General features: G+C 36.3%; 1 protein-coding gene across 3 annotated transcripts in view; it reads left to right on the plus strand.

Annotated features, from left to right (window-relative positions):
• Positions 1 to 24173, plus strand: part of LOC131438889 (torsin-like protein) — a 406897-nt gene that overhangs the window by 317717 nt on the left and 65007 nt on the right. For 2 of the 3 annotated variants that reach the window (XM_058609263.1, XM_058609265.1), the window contains exon 1: positions 7664 to 7862. The exons of the other annotated variant lie outside the window; for it this stretch is intronic. The gene's annotated coding sequence lies outside the window, so the exon portion shown is untranslated. Of the gene's footprint in view, positions 1 to 7663; positions 7863 to 24173 lie in introns of those variants that run through there. 3 annotated transcript variants of the gene reach the window in all.

Here is a 24173-nt window from a genome sequence, read left to right on the forward strand (position 1 = left end):
TTTTTTTATTTTCAGTCTCGGGATCTCACTTCTCTTCCGCAAATATCATGAGGTGCTCCCTTACCGAACGGAATACTAGTATTAGCTTGAATCCTCAAAGAAAAGTAGTAGTTTGCAATTATCTACTATTCGTATGACCGTATGACCTATTGAAAGTTATATATATATATATATATATATATATATATATATATATATATATATATATATATATATATATATATATATATATATATATATATATATATATATATATATATATATATATATATATATATATATATATATATATATATATATATATATATATATATATATATATATATTACTAAACTGATCGTATGGTATATATGAACCTATCCAAATAAATTCGAAGTGAATTTAATATGCGCTTCATAAATTGTTCCAATGTATGTTGTGCAGATATCTAGTAATGGTTATAAGACGCGCCAATAAATTTGACTCAGACTGGAAATTTCATTCGTTATATGGAAATCCTGTAAAAATAATGTTAAGAAGAGTTTTATGTTTCATAAGATTATCTCCTATATTTGACATGATGTTGAACACATCTTGTAACTATTATTGGAAATGCTAATAGTGCAAAATCATTAGAATATCATATGATGTGAAAAAGAAAATTTAGCTCAGTGTAGCAACCACGGTTGTCCCAGAAATTTAAACCAAAATACGAAGTAAAACAGACTAGAAGAACTTCAATGTTATGTATCATAACAACGAAATACTGTACGAAAAATATGTCTTTGATTTTTAGCATAAAAAATTGGTGGGTGATGTCAGAGATGTAACGGAATGATGTAAATACAAATAAAACTGACATGTTTTTTCTATACACATCCGAATATCGATAATCGCATGTACTAGTTGATTGATTGTGTGAATTTTGCCAAATTTCAATGCGTCACTTGCATAATTGTAACGGTACAATTTTACGGCAGAACACACGAGACGTTCATGTTTCTTAATAGATTGAAAAATCCACGACTGCATGAATTTAGCTATGTATGTATGTATGTATGTATGTGTGAAGCCACCATCAGTTCAGGACATTACCAGTGGATTCGTCTAGACTTACAGTAGATCCGAATTTGATTATCAGATAGCCTTCATATAACTGCTGTTAAGAAGGCCAAAATGGGGTTTGAGAGTGTTGCTAATAGAGCTAGAGACCAGTGCACGCAGCACATTTTCGAGCGATGGCGAGACGTATTCTGTCTTACTCGCACTCCTTCGCATACGCTTATGAGTGACTCACAACATGGTACATTTTGAACACGAGTGGTGTTTTCTTTTGGGTGCAATGAGCAGTGCAGTAAAATTTCCTTCAATTCAATTGAAACTGAATGTGAAACACATTGACGATCTCTCCACTGCAGTAAACTTCAATCTCGGACACACACACAATGTTTGCTGACGGCCCGAACGAGCAGCATTTAGTTCATCACTCGTTTCTCTTCAATCGAGGCTCAGTTTAACCACCGTCAGTTGATCTCTTGAAGTAACAAAATATTTCTTTCAGTAGTGTGAAAGCGGCCTTCAAATCAGGTTCATGTAAACATTCGAATTGATTCAAGATAATAGATGAAAGACTAATCAGATAGATGAAATATTAATCACAGAATACACATAAATTAATTGTTTCCTCCTTCAGTTTTCATTTTTAATACTCTTCTCCATTTATAATTCTATTCGTTCGAATCTGCTTACTACCAAGAGCGAAGACAATGAAGCAGCTATACTACTTGGCACTTGAAACTGAGCAAGCAAAACTTCAAATGACTAGGTACGACTATTCAACTGACGATGAATTCTTGGAGCTTCACTTGAAAATGGCAACAAAGCCAAATGAATTAGTAGGGATACGCTGACGGTCAGCGGCCATAAATTTCATTTTCATCTTATATTATTCGATTGAAAATGAAATTTTACCGCACTGGCAATGAGTAATAGTCAGCAGGAGTAAACACTTACTGCGGGTGGGTCACTGCTGCGAGTCAGCCCACAATCTTTTACATTAAGTTTTGAATCACTCCAAGAGCGAGTCCACATCTACACACATTGAGTGTGAGCAGTCTTCCAGTGTACTGGCAATGTTCTGCGCAGGGTAGTTTTCTTTTTGGTAAATCGAAGCTTATGCGAGCGCCATGATAGTCGCTGGAGTGTGCTGCTGCTGGTGTATTTCACAGCTTCTCGAAGAAATAAAAAGGACTGATACGATTTTCACTAGCAGATGATAATATTCACATGTCGAAAGGCTAATACCCAATAGCAGCATGCAATGCAAACACAGTAAAAGAACATTCTGAATATTGATTACCGAGAAAAACACTTCGTTTTCATTCCAGAATTGTTTTACTCTCATGGTCTAATTGGATTAAACCCAATTAAATATTTAGTATGAATTTAGCTTATAGAAGTAACAGGAGTTCAATCACAGAATACACATAAATTAATTGTTTCCTCCTTGAGCTTTCATTTTTAATACTTTACTCCATTTATAATTCTATTCGTTCGAACTTGCTTACTACCAAGAGCGAGGGCAATGAAGGAGCTACACTACTTGGCACTCGAAACTGAGCAAGCAAAACGTCAAATGACTAGGTACGATTATTCAACTGACGATGAATTCCGGGAGCTTCACTTGAAAATGGCAGTAAAAGTCAAATGAATTAGTAGGGATATGATGACGGTCAGTGGTCATAAATTTCATTTTCATCTTATATTATTCGATTGAATATGAAATTTTACCGCACTGGTCGTTATAATAACGATAGCGAATGGAACGCAGCAATATCAATAGAACTTAGAGTTCGAGCGGGAGCGAAAGAGCGAGTTTAATAATCAAAGAGTAAGCAACGGCAAGAGTGCTAGAGTGGAAGAGTAACGGGTGCAGTAGAAGTGTGCATGCTTGTCTGTACACGAGTGAGTGAGTGAGAGCCAAAAGGAGCACGACTGAGGTGGAGAATGTTTGATCGTCTCTATTAGCGGCCCTTACACGAGCATTAAAAGGCAGGTGTGTAATGTCAGAGACATAACTGGATGTCGTGAATACGAATAAAACAGGCACGCTACCTTCACACTTATCAATATCAGTTAGTTGATCGATTCTGTGAATTGTGCAAGTATTCCCCTTCTTCACTACTAAGTGTAGTAAACAAAAAGGTGTTTCGCTTTTGATTTCCGCTTAACGACAGAGAAGAAAACTGCTTTTGCATATTGCAACAATGGCCGGGTTTCTAAGATTGTAAATTGCCCCTTAATATTACCTTGCTTTTAGGTATCTATATCGAAATTTCCCATAGTTATCATTAATGTATTTTTACGAAAAAATAAAAATGGGGCGTACTTGATCTCTTAGTCCACATAGAAACATGAAATATATTTAGAAAAACACTTTTTAAACACACGTCGATTTTTTGAGGTGTTAAGAAATTCTTTCCTTTCACCACATTTTCATGAGAAATTAAATACAGTATATGCGGTAACCCTGTTTCGCACGGCATATTTAGAAATGACACCCATACTAGTATAAAGATATATTATACATCAATAATTTTATTTTCGCATTGCGTGAGATCGTTGCCGTTGTAAATGAATGTGTTAGTGACGGCGCAAACTTTTTCAATTTTCATTTTTATGAATCTGATGCTTTTGGTAGGAAATGGAGAAAATACAATTAATTTTTAATGATAACCTGTGGGACTATAAAGTGTCTTGAGTTGTCACGACCAACAGGATCTGCATTCAGACAGAACCGAGAGGGGTCTTGACGAGTACACTCGGTAAACTTCGAAGTTTGACTCGAAATTCATTGTGATTTCCAATTGGATTCCAAAGAAAATGAAACAATCCATTTCGGGCGGAATCACAATAAATTCCGACTCAAATTCCGGGTTTTCGGTGTGGTTTTGCTGTGTGTCCGCCTGCGACTATTCTTTGGAACAATTCTGATGTTCGGTGCTCACTTCATTCCAAAATCGTGAGGTCTTCGACGTTGCTCTCCCGCACGGAACCACCCGCGATCCCAATTCAACCAGAATATTGGTTGATTTTCTGAATTCGATTGGTTAAAATTTGGTACAACTAATCGATTGTGGTTTTAACTAAACTGTCATACTTGTTTTTCGATTAGCAGAAACGATGGTTGAAACAACTAATATAACTGTTTGAAAAAAAAATGCTGTCAATTAGTGAGGACACATACCTTTCAATTTCAACAAATATTTTAGTTGAAAGGACTGGTGTTGTTATTGAAACAAAATTCTGTTAGTTGAAAAATAAATCGGTTTTATTTGTTTTAGACATGAGTATTGAATGTGAAAAAAATGAGTATTGAAAGATGATGCCTTCAAACGGTTGAACTAAAGTTATGCACTGATAATTTTAGTCAATTTATATGAGCTTGGGTGCACCGCTGGGAATTGGAATTTTGCGACGGCAATTCCAACGCGCCATTCAATCGCAGCGCCTCTGTGTGTTTGAAACCCTTCGCTCCTGTTACTTTTATAAATTAAATTCATGTCAAAAAGAGTTTTATTGCTAATGCATGAACATCATCATCGGTATCAAACAGCTGGAAGTAAAACAGTCTGCTGGAAGTAAATCAATGATCGAATTTGAAGCATAAAATTTTTGCGCATACCTGAAAGATTACGAGATGATCATTCATTAACATTTTCTAATTTGTTTCATCTTAAACAAGGTTTACTTTATCACAACACCGCTGTTAGATAAACACTTATCATAAATTTCTCAAATCGAATGAACACAATTTCACCAAACGCTTTAACCATCGATGTTGTTTTCATTGACATTTTGAAGCGACGTGAACAGATTTCAACTAAAAAAGTTGTTGATTTTGCATTGCGATTATTGTTTTGCTTTCAACTGTCTCCGGCATTTGACAGCATTCAAAAAAACATATTTTTCAACTATTTGAATATATGCAAAACAAAAACCATATTGGTTGAATCAAAAAGAAATTAGTTAAATCAACTATCATTTTATGCGATATCGCAATTTTATGATCGAAGGGTTCTCCGTGCGTACGTTTTGCTTCGACAACCGTTGCTCAGTAAAAAATGAAATGTTCTGGAAAAAGTGAAATGTTCATTTTTTATACCGATGAAGTTGTACAGCAGCAGATATTTTGTTCTCTTCCTCAGAACGCCTTCTGATTGGCTGGTACTGACATGGGTCAAATCAGACTGGTTTTTCAATAGTGTACTATTGAAACACTTCAATGTTGTTGCAATACACGTTCAAGTTGAAAAAGTTCGAATCTATTGGTAGTTAAATTATATAAATCCTTCTACAGATCACAGAGCTATGAGCCTTAAAATACGATAAAGTCAAACACGTGTCATGAGTTTTCCTCTTTGATACTTGTTGATATCAAACATTACAGAAAAGTTTAATTTTGAATTATTTGAGATTATGTCATACAACTAAAGATTTTATCATAAAATTATGATCATATTTCCGATGCCATATAGCAACAATTAGGTTGATATGTTAGATACAACAAAAGATATTCACGATCAAAAACTTATCACTCTCTCAGATGGTACATTTTGAAAAGGCACCCCATAGTAAAGTAAGTCGTATTCACGATAAAAATGTCATTTTAAATGATGACTAAGTAATGATGTATTTCAAATTTGTTAGAAATCTCGTCATTAGTGCACCTTTACACGTTCATTAATATGATATTATTTTTTAGTAATGACATTTTTAATGACTCGTGTAAGGGCCGCTATTGAGTTAAGAATGCCGTAGAAAACCTAAGCGAAAAAAATGTGTGTGGAGCACGCTCACAGGAGAGTGTTTGTTGTTTAGGTGGCACATGAGAGAGCAGAATCTGTGCAATTTGAATGAGCTTAGCAACACTGGTTTTAAGGACCCGGCGCCTTCCAGTAAGATAAACTGTGCAGTGCTATCGATGGAGAATGTATAGAACAGGTGTAGTGCAATCTTCAGTTGGTTTTAGTGCATCCTCCGCTACACCGGTATAGTGCAATTTAGAGATGCTATAACCTTCCTTCCATTCCATCATTAACCTGCTTGGACGTGGCCTTCTACGTTATTGATTATTTCATACTCTAAATCAGTTTAGGTTGCACGTTGAGCACGATCTACTATTTCCAAGTATCATGCATTTGGTACAATATGCAATTTGAACTGGTTTTGGACTCAGTTTTCAGGTTCAATTTTGAAGATGTAGCTAATGAACTCTAGAGCAAAAGCACTCAATCGGAATAACTATTTGAAAGAATAATGAATACAGAAAGTGAAAATCTCGACACCTGGATGAAATCTGTCCCACCGCCTCTGACTCGCATTCAGCAAAACATTTTTGCATATTGACATACCCTTGCTTATATTCAAAAAACGAATTTATGTAGAATTTAAACTTATAAATTGTCAAAAATTGTTTTTTTTTCAACCCATGTATCAGTTAGTTGTTCCACTTGGATACCACTTAGTTTACTTGAATTCATCGTAATCAATTTATTTGTTCGCATTAATATTCATTGATATTTTTCTGGAAATTTTGAGCAGGACGAACTTCACAAACGTCACGTATTGAATCAAACAATTGTCGTCTAGCAATTGTAGTTGAATATTTCAAACAATTGAATTTTTGAATTGTGTTGTATTCAAAGATACTGTCATATTTTCAATATTTCAGAAAGAAGGTCATACTAAAGGGTACAATACTAAATATTACAAGTACTTAGAAACAATTACATACATTAAAATTCAGATTATGATAACACATTATGTCTACTTCAAATGAGTCTTCATGGTGGATTTGTCAAATAAGTCCGACTTTAGAACTATTTAACTGTTGTACACAAAAATATGAATATGAAGAAACAACAAAACATATGAATAAATTATAAAAATCGAACTTCAGTCAATTACAATAAGCCCCTGTACCACAATAAAGTCAGCGCCCCATCAATAAAGTCAGCGACGAATCAATGAAAATTGAACAACTTAATCTTAACCATTTAAGTTGAATTCCTATTTCACTAAAAATTATGTTTCATAGCCTGCATAGTAATATTTTGCTATACTATACAGCAAAATATTACAATGTTGGCTATTAAACATAATCTGATGTGAAAGAGTTGTCGATGATTTAGACATAAATTGAAGTAATGCTATGCTACGACTTCCTCTCTGGCCAAGTTTTTTGTGCATATACTAAATTGATTGATAAATTGATAGCAATAATATTCTTTCTTCCATACTACACGGAGATAATTCAAGAACGATGAGAGTTTAAAATTATTTATTTTGGGTACTACAATGTTGCGTTAGGTGAATGATCATTTGTAAATAATATGCTGTATGTCTCTTCAACCATAAACTCATAAATAATTTTGAAAATAATATGCTTGCACTAATTATGAAAAAAAAATGGTTTGTCAATCTCCCGGCGAATGAATTGTTATGATTAAAACCGAAGTTAAATAAACGATTTGTTGTATAAAGAAAATGATTTGTTAGTATAATGATGCACAATATGGAACGTTCAACTTGCTAGAACTGGAAGTGACGCCCTTTGAGAATAAATTTCTTAGCTTTCGTATCTATGGTAATAATACACTTAATATAACTAGGAAAGCTTAGTTGTTTGAGAAAAAATCGCATAAATGTACACTTTCTATTTAAAAGACTTCTTCTGTTGAAATGTTGTAAAACTTCTTATGTTCTTGGAATGATTGCGAACTGTGCAGATTCATTTAGTTTCATAACTCAGGAATAAATAGTGTATAATTGCTGTTCGAATTTTGAATTTAAAGCAAATGCTGAGCTGAATCACCTGTAAGGTATGTAGCAAACGTTCCACTATATTCTTAAATAACGTTGTCGAAATTTACGCATCTATGAATAAATATATGATACATTGGAGTCATACTACCAATAATGCTCATACTGCAAAGCACATCTCGATATATATATATATATATATATATATATATATATATATATATATATATATATATATATATATATATATATATATATATATATATATATATATATATATATATATATATATATATATATATATATTAACGTTACCCAGTGTGTAGCTAAAATCAATTAAAGGTTTCGGACCGGCGCATTAGTAACATAACAAGCGTTTGAGCTTTTGGTATTTCAATAAAGAAAGGTTATCAATACACTGTGAGAACCGATTTTTGAAGTGCGCCTAGCCGAGCCGAGTGTTTGCGATTGGCCCGAGAATCCAGCTTCATAAACGCCAGTAACAGTAACGATAGATCGTTACATTTTTAGTTTAATCATGAGAGTGAACTTTATAATGTTTTGTCGTGAATACGACTTACTTTACTATGGGGCGCCTTTTCAAAATTTACCCTGTACAATAATGAGCAGAAGTTTATCGCGAATATCTCTTGATGTACTTAACCCATCAACATAATTTATTCTACAAGCTATCGGAAATATGATCAGGAATTTGTGATTGAGTTTTCAACAGCGTGAGATAACCATAAATAACTGAAAAACAATGTTTTCTTAAACTTTTGGAAATAATAAGGAAAATCCATCACGCTTGCTTGCTTTTTTCGCATCCGGACGACGGTTTTAAGGTAGTCAGGCACATATGTATAAGATCCGATTATCTTACAAGTATAAAAGGTAATCTTTGATTAAAAACTGTTCATTTATTTTATTGCTACAGACGAAACTGGATTTCGAGGTGAGGTTCTCCTACCAACATCATTAAGAACAAACCAAGTATAAAGCGTGAAACGCTTAGGTCGTCCTCTCATTTGGACTTCGATCGTCAGGAGGAGCAGTCCGCAATGGAAGTAGACCTTTTGTGTGGTGTAAAGCGTCAAACGCTCAAGTCATAGAGTCAGTTTTCAGGATAATTAGATTAGCTTTGTGCAAAATTTGCAACAGTGTTTAATATCTTAGAGAATTACACAATTTGGCCCTTCTGAATGCCAGAAATTTATCTCGTACGGCATTTTGATAACTATTTTCACTGAAATATGTAAATCCGAAATGAAATAATTGACATCGAAATTCTGTATGTTGCTAATTAGAGCAATAATTGTATAAAGAATTATTCGAAATTTTCTTCACTATACTGTATACGGCCCATTTTTTAACCACTTGTAGTTTGTAGTAGAACTTTTTGTTGATTTGCTATATGAAATGCATAGCACCGACTCAGAAGCCATTAATTAAAGGTTCCTTTCAGAACCACCATTATTTGATCATATAGAACTATACTGGTTATTTCGTAATATTTAATTGTATGCCAAAATGTTTAATGTAACTAATCTGTACTTTAGTTTAGGTGTATCGTTTCAAATTCTAGCAGTGAAAAAGAGGGAAGCTTGCACAATTCACTCAATCGATCAGCTAATTGATATTCGGAAGTATAATGAAAGAGTGTCAGTTTTATTCGTATTTACTACATCCAGTTAGGTCTCTGACATTACACACCCGTACTTTTTTTCATTACTGCTGTGCTTGAGGATCAAGATTAAACCTAGTTAACTTGTGTTGGTAATTTGTATATTACGTACATTTTATTTGGTACGTATGTCATAGATCTATGTATTCATATATGTAGTGCAACAAGTTTATCAAAGTGGCTTGAACGATTGAGTTTCAAACAATATTTTTTAGTAATAATTTATTCTCAAATGAATGTCTGACTTTTTGGATGAAATATTAGTTTTGATCAATTTTTCACAAACGTTGGATGGAAAATTGCTTATATTGCATGAATGTAAATTTCAATTCTATAATAAAAAAGTTAGCAACACTGTATGAATGCATTTGTATTACATTGCGCTACACAAAATAAACAAAACTAAATATTTTTTGTTACAAACGCAGCTTTCCGAAAAAAAAAATGTTCGACAACATTCCATATGTGTCTGTTGCTAATTAAATGTTTTATTAACTTTTTACTTTTTTATTTATGACTTCTGGTCAGTCAGTAATTTTTACTTTTTTCGGTGTTTAACGATATCAAACTAACTAGAGATTATGAGAGGAGAAAGAATATAAAATTATAGAGCCATAGTACTCAAGGAAGAGCAAGGATGTGAAGTGAGACGTGACAAGGGTCATTTAAGTAAGCAGAAGGCTTCTCGTATCTAAACTTTTACCTTCTACCAGAGGAGTCGAACTTAGGCCGAGTCTCTGATATGTCAGAAAGTGAAGGCGATGGTCGTTTGCCATTTACTATCCGAACCGGCAAAAGTAAAGTTACGAGAAGTTGTCACATTCTGCCCACGACGGTTTCTCACACAATGTGTTTCATTGTGTTGATATTTTCTCATCTCTATATAGCTAGTTATAACACCGGAATGGAAGATTTGTCCGAAACTATTGCTTGAGTGTCTGGAGTTGTAGCGTCGAGTTTACTACCGTTTATTCGCGTTTTGCTGTTTTTCCGGCTATTTGTGGCGTGCTTTCGACCGTTAGCACCAGCCGCTGACATAGTCGTTCTTCGCTCTGTGAAACAAATTGTGTCATCTTGATATCAGCTCGCTGTCGAACGTAGATCAAAACAAACATGGCAAAAAAACAATGCGGAGAGTGTCACCATGACATCAACGACTTGGAACCAATACGTTGTGTTTTATGTGAGACTCCTTTCCATATTAGTCAAAATTGCTGTGGATTCAATTTACGATCATGTAAAGAGATGTTTGCTCAAAGTAAAGCAGTGTTTATTTGCACAAATTGCAGGGACTTGTTAAATGGCAGAAGCATTTGTGCTTATATTTCGGACCTGAATGTAAACACTGTGCCCACCACTACTTGCAACACCAATATTGACACGCAGATACAGCAACTCACTGATATTGTCGAAACGCTTAGCAAAAAAGTTGACTGTATCTCAAATAGTTCAAGTTCTAAGCCGCCTGCTCGGATACCTATATGGCCAACTTACAATGCGAAGCGTCGTCGTGGTGAAAATGGTGAAGCAATTCGTCCAGATGCGAATCGTAGTACTAACCAAATTGATTTTGGTGATCTGTCTGTTCCTTTCGTAACACCCCTGGTATCACAACCTAAATTTTGGCTTTACCTATCGGGCTTCCAGCCGTTGATCAGTAATGAGGATGTGCAGAAGATAGTTGCTCGCTGTTTGGAATTAGAAGCCCCTTTTTTATTCATCTTGTACCTAAAGGAAATGACACATCAAACATGACTTACATCTCATTCAAAGTTGGTCTGGATTCAGCTTACAAGCAGCAAGCTCTCAACGCTGCGTGCTGGTCAACCGGTTTACTATTAGAGAGTTTGTTGAGATTTCAAAAAACACAATAAGACGGCCATTCACCAACGATCCCACCACAGCAATAATTATTAGTAGCGGAAATGGTTCAAATGCAACGCGATTTTCAGTGGACGGTGGGTGCCTTCGGGTCCCAACAGAGGCGAGTATTTGAACGCATCGTTCGGTTTATCTGCATTCAATGATTGTCCTTTGCAGCCACTATCCTCCAATGATGTCATGGTCTACTATCAAAACGTTAGAGGACTGAGGACGAAAATAGATGACTTTTTCCTGAATTCTGCAGAATGTGACTTTGACGTGGTGATTATGACTGAAACTGGTCTTGACGATTGCATAACTTCTCTGTAGTTATTTGGGACGACCTACAACGTTTTTCGATGCGACCGTTTTCAACGCAACAGTAATAAATCGCGCTTCGGTGGCGTGCTAATAGCTAATAATAATAATACACTAGTAAAGCGATAAACACGATGGCTGGACAGAATTTGGAACAAATATCTATCGCCACGAAAATTAAAGGTAAAAAACTAGTCATATGTGCTATTTACATTCCCCCGGGTCGAAGCCAGGATCTAAACGTGATCAATGAGCATATTGCATCTTTGAACGAATTGTGTGATAAAACTTCGGACGACGATACAGTTATTGTGTGTGGTGATTATAACCAACCTCGTATGCAGTGGAGTAAGAGCAACAATAGCATTGTTTGCTGTACCTCACAATTGCCACCTGCTAGTCACACACTGCTTGATGGAATGGAATTCCTTGGTCTCGGACAGAGGAATCTGGTGTATAATTCGCTAGGCCGAACACTCGATCTTTTGTTTTGCTCTAACGATTGTGTAGTAGATCGTTGTCCTAACCCGTTGCTTCCCGTGGACAATCATCATCCGCCGCTAACCATTCAGCTGTTCACGATTGCGGATAGTACCCAATTGCCGACGATAAGCGATAGCAGTGCTTCATGTCCATTGAATTATCGGTTGGTGGACTTCTTTGCTTTGTCCGATCATCTTAACAATGTCGATTGGGACTTATTGTTTGGTACCGGTGATGTCGACGACATGGAGATCTTCTGCGACGAAATCAATCGTTAGCTTGAGTCAAATGTACCTCGTGTTAGGCAACCCGTTTCTCCTGCTTGGAGCTATTAGAATTACGCAAATTAAAACGAGAGCGTAATGCAAATCAGCGCAAATTGCTTCGACGACGTAATGCTTCCAACGTTGCTAACTTTCATCGATCTGCCAATACTTATCGTGCTCTTAATGCTAGTTTATACAAAGCATATGTACTTCGCATGCAGACTAGTCTAAGACGTAACCCTCGTAGTTTTTGGCGATTCGTTAATTCGAAAAGGAAAAACTCATCTGTACCTACGAATGTTTTCCTCGAGGATGAGGCTGCCCAATCAGTTTCTGAATCTTGTGAATTGTTTGCCAGGCATTTCGCTTCTGTGTTTTATAGTAATCTGACTTCAAATGAAGAGACGGAAATTGCTGTTACTGATGTTCCTGCTGACCTAATTAGTTTGAATACTTTCATCGTTACCTCTGAGATGGTTTCACGCGCTGCAAAAAAGTTGAAATGCTCATACTCTCCCGGGCCAGACGGTTTACCCGCTGTTGTTTTAAATCGATGTATTGGTGCATTGGCTAAACCATTGAGTACAATTTTTAGTCGATCTTTTGAGCAGACAAAATTCCCGTGCTTATGGAAGCAATCGTACATTTGTCCCATATTTAAAGATGGCGATCGGCGAAATGTTGCTAATTACCGTGGGATTACCAGTCTCTCTGCCTCATCTAAACTTTTTGAAATGATTGTAAGTGATGCCATATTAGATCGAGGGAGAAATTACGTTTCATTTAATCAGCATGGATTTATACCAGGAAGATCAGTTTCGACGAATCTGTTAACATTCACGTCTAAGTGTATCGCTAGCATGGAGGAAAAAACTCAAATGGATGTTGTCTACACTGATCTAAAAGCAGCATTTGACAAAATTGACCACGAAATACTTCTTTGTAAATTATATCGTCTCGGCTTCTCTGCGCAGCTCGTGTCCTGGTTAAGATCGTATCTGACTGGTAGAGTATTACGAGTGAAGTTGGATAACTGCGAACTGAATTTACGAACAATTCAGGAGTTCCTCAAGGTAGTAATTTGGGATCATTACTTTTCGTACTGTTTTTCAACGATGTCTCATTTGCTTTGCAAAATGGCTGCAAATTGATTTATGCAGACGATTTAAAATTGTACCTCGTAGTTCGTACCGTAGAGGATTGCCAGCGGTTACAATATCTACTAGAATTTTTCGTAGATTGGTGTCACAGAAACAAGCTAATCATTAACGTGGCAAAATCACTGATCATTTCAAAAGCTTCACGTCAGCTGGGATTTATTTCAAAAATCGCAAAGGATTTTAAAGATCCTCATTGCTTGAAGGCATTATACTGCTCACTCGTAAGACCTATTCTTGAGAACGCTTCATCAGTTTGGTTACCGTATCAGCTCTCGTGGTGCATGCGAATTGAACGAGCTCAAAAGCGGTTTGATCGGTTAGCATTACGGAATTTACCGTGGAGAGATTCCTCGAATCTTCCACCATATTCGGATAGATGTCAACTAATCGGAATCGAATCGCTGTTACGTCGCCGTAAAATACAACAGGCAGTATTTGTTGCAAAACTGATCAACGGAGAAATCGATGCACCGGAATTGCGATCCGAAATTAATTTTCGAGTACCGAACAGAACCCTGCGGAATGTCACGTTACTTCAGCAAAGATTTCATAGAACTAGTTTTGGATGTAATGAACCGATAATCGCTGCCATTCGATCATTCACTGCTGTAGAAGATCTTTTTGAATTTGGTGAATCATCTAGTCGCTTCGCAAGTAAAGTTAAACGATCTTCTGTGTTTTGATATTTTTTCTAGTCTTTAGTTTTTGTTTTTAATTATATTATGTGTATTTTGTTTTTAATAATGTTATGTGACTATTAGTTTTAGATGTATTGTGATAATTATTATGTGTTGTTTTTTTTAAAGATGGTGGTTTTTGCGCCCGTTTGAGAATGACATATTTTATGTTCAACTCAAATGGGTTTTTCTCCACCCATATCCATGTAGATTTCGTATCCGATGGATATTACAATAATAAATAAATAAATAAATAAATCTTTTTTATTTTTTACTTTTTTATTTATGACTTCTGGTCAGTCAGTAATTTTTACTTTTTTCGGTTTTTAACGATATCAAACTAACTAGATATTATGAGAGGAGAAAGAATATGGAATTATAAAGCCATAGCACTCAAGGAAGAGCAAGGATGTGAAGATAAAGTGCGGAAAAGTGAGACGTGACAAGGGTCATTTAAGTAAGCAGAAGGCTTCTCGTAACTAAACTTTTTCCTTTTACCAGAGTAGTCGAACTTAGGCATCTTAGCGATACGAATCATCCGAGTCTCTGATATGTCAGAAAGTATAGGCAAATGTCGTTTGCCATTTACTATCCGAACCGGCAAAAGTAAAGTTGATGATGATGGTCCCACCTCATACCCCTGCAAAGGTGTGAGCTGAACGAGTTATCTAAGTGATAATTAATATTATTACATGTTTCAACCAGTAATCAAAAATTGAAACGAGCTGGTTAACTTAGCATGCATAGATATTCCTTCGATAGGGCAGCTGAACAAAAAGAAATTCCAACTCGGGATCCTTTAACAAATTAGGAATCGAACCCAACATCTAGACCATTATTAGACAATAATTCACCAGGCCCTTCCCGCCGGACCAGTTCATCGTTATCACCACCAGCTACAATGGAATAACAAGACTGCGAATGAGCAGAGTCAAGCCCAATTTCATCAACAACTGTAGATCCCAGCATAACTCAAGAAAACCATAATTGGTCTCAAACAATAACATCTCTTAATTCAGCCATATTCCATTTTTAGATTGTCTTTGACTGTGTTACGCGCGCGGGCTCAAACTTGTGTAGACAACTCAATTATTTTTTTATTTATATCAACTCTAAAATACTAATAACAAAAAATCCATCATCATCATGCAGATCATAATAACTTCTAACATCTACAAAAATAGTGATAAGTCAAAATACATTCTTCTACATTTAACATTATTTTTAAGAAATTAAATTCGAATAAATATTTCAAAATCTGTTCATAAGACAGATTTTACATGTGAAATACATAATTGTTTGAACTCATTTAGAGTTGTAGCACGTTTAATTTGTCTGGGCATCGAATTGAAAAAAAATTATTCCTTTGTACAGTAGCGAATTCTGTGATCTGCCTAATAGAAAGTTTGGTGTTCTTACATCTGATGCATTTCTGGTATTATATCTATTTATATCACTTCCTCTCTCAACTCGATCACACAAATATCGAAGCAGCATACCATTTATTAATTTAAAAATTAACACCATTGTTAAGTAATAAATTCTTTGTTTGACCGAAAGCCATTGTAATGCGCTCAGCAGAAAAGTAGAGGAAGTGTATCTATTACATTTAAGTACCAATCGCAGAATTTTATTTTGCAGTCGCTGTAATTGCATGATTTGTGTACTATTAGCAAGAAACAGAATGGATGGACAGAAGTCAATGTGTGTTGAAATGATTGATTTATACAGAAGAATTTTACTACTGATCGTTAAGTCATTTTTCATACGACACAATACTTCGTACTTTTTGGCAATCTTCCTGATTACGTTATTAATGTGAGATTTGAATGTTAACTTTTCATCAATTACGACTCCAAGATACTTCATCTCTCTAACGCGATCAATAATCTCACCATCAATTTCTACGTTAGCATCATGTCTAGTGCTCGCAGAAGAAATAACCATGTATTTCGTCTTTGCGACATTCAATTTCAATTGCTTGAATTTTAACCAACGTGCTAGAGAATGAAGGTCTTCGTTTAAGTTTGCAACAGCTTCATTATAATCCTTAGATGCAATAAACAGAACCGTGTCGTCAGCAAACAAATTGATATCAAAAAACCGTATACATAACAAATAAAATTGGTCCTAGGACACTGCCTTGAGGCACTCCAAGTGAATTATCTAGAGAACTAGACACAAAATCGTTAAACACAGTCTTTTGTTTTCTATCATATAACTAGCTTTCAAACCATTTGTAGGCTACTCATCCAATGCCAAAGCGTTGTAGAGTTTGTAACAATAAAGGTCTTGAGATGGTTTCAAAAGCGCGTTTTAGATTTCTACAATATAACTCCGGAAACGGAAGTCGGATCCAGATGAAATTCAGGAATTCCATATGGGACCGGAAGACCTTTCATTTGAATCTAAGTTTGTGGAAATCGGTCAAATCATCGCTGAGAAAAGTGAGTGAGATCCATTTTGGTATATATGACCACTATTTCCGGTACTTCCGGAACCGGATACCGGGAACCAGGATAGCCAGAATCGGTTTGTTTATTTGCCTATTGATAATGACTATCGATTTGTGTAGTTTTGAGACCAGTTTAGAATTTTTTTACGTTTTTTGTTTCGCCGGTTTAAGTGATGGTGTGCAATATTGAACACACTTTACCCTATAACTCCGGAACCGGAAGTCGGATTCATATGAAATTAAGACCTTTCATTTGAATCTAAGTTTGTGGAAATCGGTCAAACCATCGCTGAGAAAAGTGAGTGAGATCCATTTTGGTATATTTGACCACTATTTCCGGTACTTCCGGAACCGGATACCAGGAACCAAGATAGCCGGAATTCCGCATGGGACCGGAAGACCTTTCGTTTGAATCTAAGTTTGTCAAAATCGGTTCAGCCATCTCCGAGAAAACCTAGTGAGATTATTTGACACATACACACATATATACACACATACACACAGACATTGCTCAGCTCGATGAACTGAGTCGAATGGTACCCTCCTCGATGAACTGAGTCGAATGGTGACCCTCCGGTCCAATTTTCACTAGTCAGTTGTTACACATTACATTTCCCTCCTGCGAGGATTGAGGGACACTTCGTTCGTGGTTCGTCTCGTCATCCATTGTCGTATCGATGGTATTGTTGTCGATTTCCGTCTTCTTTTCGTTGCTAGTTGCTGTAGATGCACCTTGTTGTACATTGTTTGCAGTTGCTTGTTGGTTGGATGGTAAGTTGTTAACTGCAGCTGGTGTACTTTGTTTTATAGGGGATACGTTGAATGGTTTCGTTGTAGGGGATGCTTCACTGTTGTTGGTGACTGTCATAGGTGTACTGGGATTGCTTAGGGTTGGTGTGAAGGAAGCACCGTTGTCCTTTGGTGTGGTTGTCTCCTTGTCCAGTTTATCAGCTTGAACAGCTTTTTGGCAATATTGACATGTGGCCATTTGATTGTCATAGGTAACAAGTGATTTGCACGGAATTCTTGTATCGTGACCGAAAATCACATGAGAATGTATAGGCCTCTTCAATTGTATGCGTAATAAACGTACGCCATTTAGAATACCGGGGAAACAATTCTTCCACTTTTCTTTTTCGATAGAGAGAATCTCTCCGTATTGGGACATAGTTTTGCGAATATATGAGTCGGTGACGCTTGAGGGAAGATCATGCACACGCACTTCTATAGCACTATCTTCCATATATACTGGAATGTTGTACTTAATGCTCTCGTGCTCCACATAGTGCACATTGCAATTGAATTGCATAACTCTTTATAAAACTGGATGTAAACAACATTATTTGTCTTATTGCATTGAAGTAAATGCACACGTTTAATGTCAAGATGCATTTGCTCCTTAAGCCAAACTTCAAGTTCTCGTATCGAAGGTCGAATTTTTCACTGCCTGAAGTCAACAACAATTGTATTCTTTCGTGTCGGCGGTAGCTTTTGTTCGTTTGGTTCACTCATTTCGAGGTCGTTCTATGGTTCACTACACAATACTGTACTTGGTTTCTTCTGTCCCGAACGTAAGCGGTTTTGTTTTATCGACTGACTTGGATGAGATGTGTAAGCGAACGCCAAGATCACACACTTGATCAACTCTAGAGACAAGACGACGCTACATTACGTCGATCACTACTTCTATAAATGGGACAAACAAACGACTGTTTACATATACGAGGGAACCAAGCTTGCTCAAACGATCGATTGAGAATGATGCTCAATGGCTCTGCTAAAGTTAAAATACAGCGACACAAAAAACAGCTGGTATACCATCCGGACCAGGAGAAAAGGAGCGTTTAAGTTTTTCTGCTGCCTGCTCATCCAAGTTTGGTGTAACGGTAAAAATATCTAAATCGAACAAATCGGTAGGTACATTTGAGGCAGCATCATTCGCGTCGAATATCGAAGTAGAACAACTCGAGAAAACACCGGCAAAGAAACTCGCAAATAGTTCACATTATTCTGGAGTTGAAGCAGAAACCGTATTGTCCAAAAATACATTTTAAAGGATTGCAGAACACTTATATAGTAATATATATCATAACATATCGCAGCATGTCCTTTTTTCATTGTATTATATATTATTATTTATCACATTATTGTCACTATTACATCTATTGTAATCATGATTAATATTATATATTGTATTATGATATATTGCATTATATTATGTTATATAATATTATATTATATTGTATTATATTATTTTAAATTATATTACATTGTATTATAATATATCATTTTATGTTGTATTAATTTCATCACACTATGTTTCATTGTATTTATTAATATAAATATAAATAGAAACAGAATCTCTGCAAACTTTCGAGTATTCCTCACTCTCATTTCCCACGTTACGACTCCTCATTCGTCTGGTCGTGTACCAAAGAGTGCTTTTGCAGTTAGTGCAAAACGATGCATATTGAAAGTACGTTTAGATTCCAACAAAACAGCAAGGTCATCAACACGATCATTTCTTTGAAGCGTTTGTCCGTCAATTTTGTAGTCGAAATGTAATGGATTCAATATTCGGTACAACTTTATGACCTGAAATTTTGCAATGCTGACGATAACCCAGTTCCTTCGACAACAGGTAACGAATTCATCCAGAAGCTTTTGAAGACGGACGCATTCGTCAATAGAGCGTACCTCAAGGTATAGTTTCGAATCGTCGGCATAAACTAATTTGCAGTCTCCACTGAGCAACAAAATAGCGTCGTTAAAACAGCGAGAACAGAAATGGACCCATGTTGCTTCCTTGAGGTACACATGATATGTTCGTGAACGAAGATGACACACAGGAGTCTAACTTGACTCGTAAGACTCTACCATTTAAGTATGAGCAGAGGCAGTCAATGAACTTATGTGTTGCACCCAGACGCTTTTTTTTTCATAAAAGAATTAAGTGATGAATTCGGTCGCCTCTTTAAGATCAGTGTATACGGTATCAATTTGAAATTTTTCTTTCAAACGCGAAATACAGGTCGAGGTAAAATCGAGAAGATTAGTGCTGACCGAGATGTAATTTTTTGTATGAGAGAACAGCTTACTCACTATGATTTCAAAGAGCCTTGAAGTAGCAGACAAATTTGTTATACCACGGTAGTTCCTTACACACGGAACCACCCGCGATCCCATTTCAACTAGAATATTAGTTGATTTTCTGAATTCGATTGGTTAAAATTTGGTACAACTAATCGATTGTTGTTTTAACTAAACTGTCATTTTTGTTTTTCGATTAGCAGAAACGATGGTTGAAACAACTAATTTAACTGTTTGAAAAAAAAAATGCTGTCAATTAGTGAGGACACATACCTTTCAATGTCAACAAATATTTTAGTTGAAATAACTGGTGTTGTTATTGAAACAAAATTCTGTTAGTTGAATGTTGTTGTTAAATCAATGTTATTGATTTGCGAAAATTTTAGTACATTTATATGAGCTTGGGTGCATCAACCGCTGGGAATTGGAATTTTGCGACGGCAATTCAAACGCGCCATTCAATCGCAGCGCGTTCTGTGTGTTTGAAACTCTTCGCTCCTGTTACTTCCATAAATTAAATTCATGTCAAAAAGCGTTTTATTGCTAATGCATGAACATCATCGGTATCAAACAGCTGGAAGTAAAACAGTCTGCTGGAAGTAAATCAATGATCGAATTTGAAGCATACAATTTTTGCGCATACCTGAAAGATTATGAGATGATCATTCATTAACATTTTCTAATTTGTCACCAAATCTTTTTCATCTTAAACAAGGTTAACTTTATCACAACACCGCTGTTAGATAAACACTAGTTCTCATAAATTTCTCATATCGAATGAACACAATTTCACCAAACGCTTTAACCATCGATGTTGTTTTCATTGACATTTTGAAGCGACGCGAACAGATTTCAACTAAAAAAGTTGTTGATTTTGCATTGCAATTATTGTTTTGCTTTCAACTGTCTCCGGCATTTGACAGCATTCAAAACAACATATTTTTCAACTACTTGAATATATGCAAATCAAAAACCAAAGTGGTTGAATCAAAAATAAATTAGTTAAATCAACTATCGCAAAAATCAAAAACTGCGATATCGCAATTTTATGATCGAAGGGTTATCCGTGCAGTTTTCAAGAAGGGAAATAATTATCGTGGCATAGCCGCACTATGCGCCGTATCTAAATTATTTGAAACTATAGTTCTGGATTTCATGAAGCACAACAGCAACAACTACATTTCGAAAACTCATGCCTACATTTCAATAATTTCACGTCGAAACCATCAACTGCAACAAACCCACTGTGCTGAACTTCTTTCATAGTTCGATCTCGAAAAGTACGCCTACAGGTTGATGCAATGTACACTGATTTCACTGCATGCTTTGACACAATAACCCACCAAATAGCAATAGCAAAACTCAATAGATTTGGTTTCGGTGGATCGTAGCTAAATTGGCTCCAGTCATAACTTATTGGTCGCGAAATGTCTGTTTCGTTTCGATTATGTGATTTCAAAGGCCTTCCAGCTCTTGGGTTTCGTCTTTCGCGTTACCAAGAGCCTTACTAATGTACACTGTCTCAAGGTATTATATAGTCCGTTCGATGTAAGAATATGGAGCTGTTGGTTGGTCTCCTCACTATCAAATCGACATTGCACGCATCGAAGCTATCCAGCGTAAATTTGTAAGATTCGCTCTGCGCAACTTAACTTGGAATTATCCCACTAATCTTCCTAGTTACAAAGCTGATTGACTTAGATCTGCTATCTGTTCGCAAGAATGTCTCCAAATTCGCTTTTTAGATGATTTATTACAATCATGTATCAATTGTCCCGAACTTCTGCAATTGTTTAATTTGGAAATTCATCGACGTAATCTATGCTCTCATCGCATCTTTAGTTTACCTATTGCACGAACAAATTATGGTTACAATGAACCATTTTCCAGTATGTGCTGCTATAATGTTATCGACTTTCATCTATCTCGAAATATGATTAAACGATTGTTTTATAGTCACTTGTCAGATTAACTTTGGATCAGTATTTGTTTTTAACCGTTTGTATTTTTGTTCATTTTTTTTTTTGCATAAATATCTGTTTATTAATCTTATTTTTGTGTATTACATCAACATTTTACAGTACAAGTGTTTTGACCCTTTGGCCTTTCATCTTTGTTGTTCATACGATTCGTTATTAATATTAGGTGTTTTAGTTACTCTTGTTTTACATACTAATGTTTAATCATAATATTTATTTTAATTATTTATAAAATGTCTACCTACTTATAACTATCCTTAACCTAATACGTACAAATTTTGAATTATTTGTATTTCAGAGATTGAGCACCTCTCTTCAAATTTCGTGCAGTATTGTTCGAATTTTTGTTCTAGTATATCCAGTGAGGCCATCTCATGTACTTCACTAGTTCTTGTCCAAGGGGGTAGATTTAGAATCATCTTTAAGATCTTACTTTGAATGCGCTGAAGCCTAAGTTTGTGTGTTCGTGCACAGCCCCGCCAAACAGGGATTGCGTATTCAATTGCGGGGTAGATGATTTGTTTATAGACAGCCATCTGATTCTTCAGGCATAGTTTAGATGTTCTACAAATCAGCGGATACAGAGACCTAATGAGTATGCTGCATTTTTGAACGATTTTGTCAACATGTGACCTGAATATCAGATGTCTGTCAAAGGTGAGTCCTAGATAGATAACTTAATCGGACCATTGAATGACCTCATCACCGAATCGTATTCTGCATTCGTCTGATGGAACAAGTTTTGGAGATCTTGAATGTGGAAACAAGATGACCTGAGTTTTTGCTGCATTGATCACAATTTTCCAGCTTGTAAAATATTCCGTTAAAGCGTCCAGACCTGTCTGTAGTTTATTCTTCAGAGCATTAATGACACGACCTTTGTAAAGAATGGCAGTATCATCCGCAAATTGTGACAGAACACCACCACCCGGAAGAGGTGAGATGTCTGATGTGAAAATGTTGTATAGAATGGGACCTAGGATACTTCCCTGGGGTACACCAGCAGGAATAGTAAATCTTTCTGAAAGTGCATTATTCAGAAAAACCTGGAACGCTCTATCTGCAAGATAATTTTTGATAATTTTAATAAGATACATGGGAAAATTATACCGATGCAGTTTAAACACCAGGCCATCGTGCCACACATTATCGAATGCCTTTTCAATATCCAATATTGCCATGGCAGTCGTTTTGGACACTGATTTGTTTTGCTGGATGACGTTGTTAACCCTTGTGAGCTGGTGAATGGTGGATCTTCCTTTCCGGAACCCAAACTGTTCTTCCAGAAATATATCCTGTTCATCTGCAAAAGCAAGAATTCGCCTTTGTATTGACTTTTCAAACAGCTTGGATAGGGCAGAGAGTAAGCTGATGGGCCGATAGCTCTTGGAAAAGGAAGGATCTTTCCCCGGTTTCAAAACTGGAATAACTTTAGCTAACTTCCACATTGAAGGGAAGTAACCAAGCTCCCAGCACCTGTTAAAAATTTTAGCTAAGAAGACAAATGAGCGAATACTCAAATGTTTCAGCTCAATGTTGAATGTGTTGTCGAAACCGGAGGCCTTCATATTTTTGGATTTTTTCACAAAAGCCATCAGCTCATTCGCAGTGACTCTACTTTCCTCAGGAACCAAGCTGTCTGATTGGTCAACCTCAGCTACGCTATCAGCAACGGCTCTTTCATATGGACTAACAATGTTAAGTCCTAAAATGTGAGAACACACAAACTGCTGGCCTAGCGCATTTGCCTTCTCTACTGGTGTGATTAAAGGTATTCCTTCAGCTGCGTCCTGGGGTGACATCACAGGAGGAATAGGCTTCGGTTTTTTCTTAAGCACCTTCGTTAAGGACCAGAAGGGCTTTGAATGTGGGAGAGTTACTCGAAGCTTTTGCTGGAAGTTCCTGTTGCGAAGCTCAGATATCCTTTCCTGGATTATCCTAGTTAAGTTGTTATAAGTAGTCTTCCTATCTAGAATGCCAGTTCGTTGATACTGCCTCCGGTAGATATTCCGAAGTCGGATGAGTTTCTTGGTGACACTGTCAATTTGAAGAGAGGAACTCGGCATATATTGTACTGGAACCGTCCTATCACGAGCGACTGTGATTGAATGCTGGAAGGAAGATAGGGCTGCATCGATTTCCATCGGGGAATCAAGTGGCAAATCGATATTAATAAGTTGGTCGGCGATATGTTGAAATTGGACCCAATCGGTGCGATAATAGTTCCTCCGAGGTTGAATAGGCACTGTTTCTGGTGAAGATCCCAACGTCAATATTACTGGAAAGTGGTCGGAAGAGAGCTCGTTGAAGACAACCGGAGAGCTGTCTATGGCGATGTTGCTGATGAATATATCCAAAATGGAATGAACTCCCGATCTGGAAAGTCGCGTTGGTT

Source organism: Malaya genurostris, chromosome 3 (assembly GCF_030247185.1).
Source record: "Malaya genurostris strain Urasoe2022 chromosome 3, Malgen_1.1, whole genome shotgun sequence".
Classification (NCBI taxonomy): domain Eukaryota; kingdom Metazoa; phylum Arthropoda; class Insecta; order Diptera; family Culicidae; genus Malaya; species Malaya genurostris.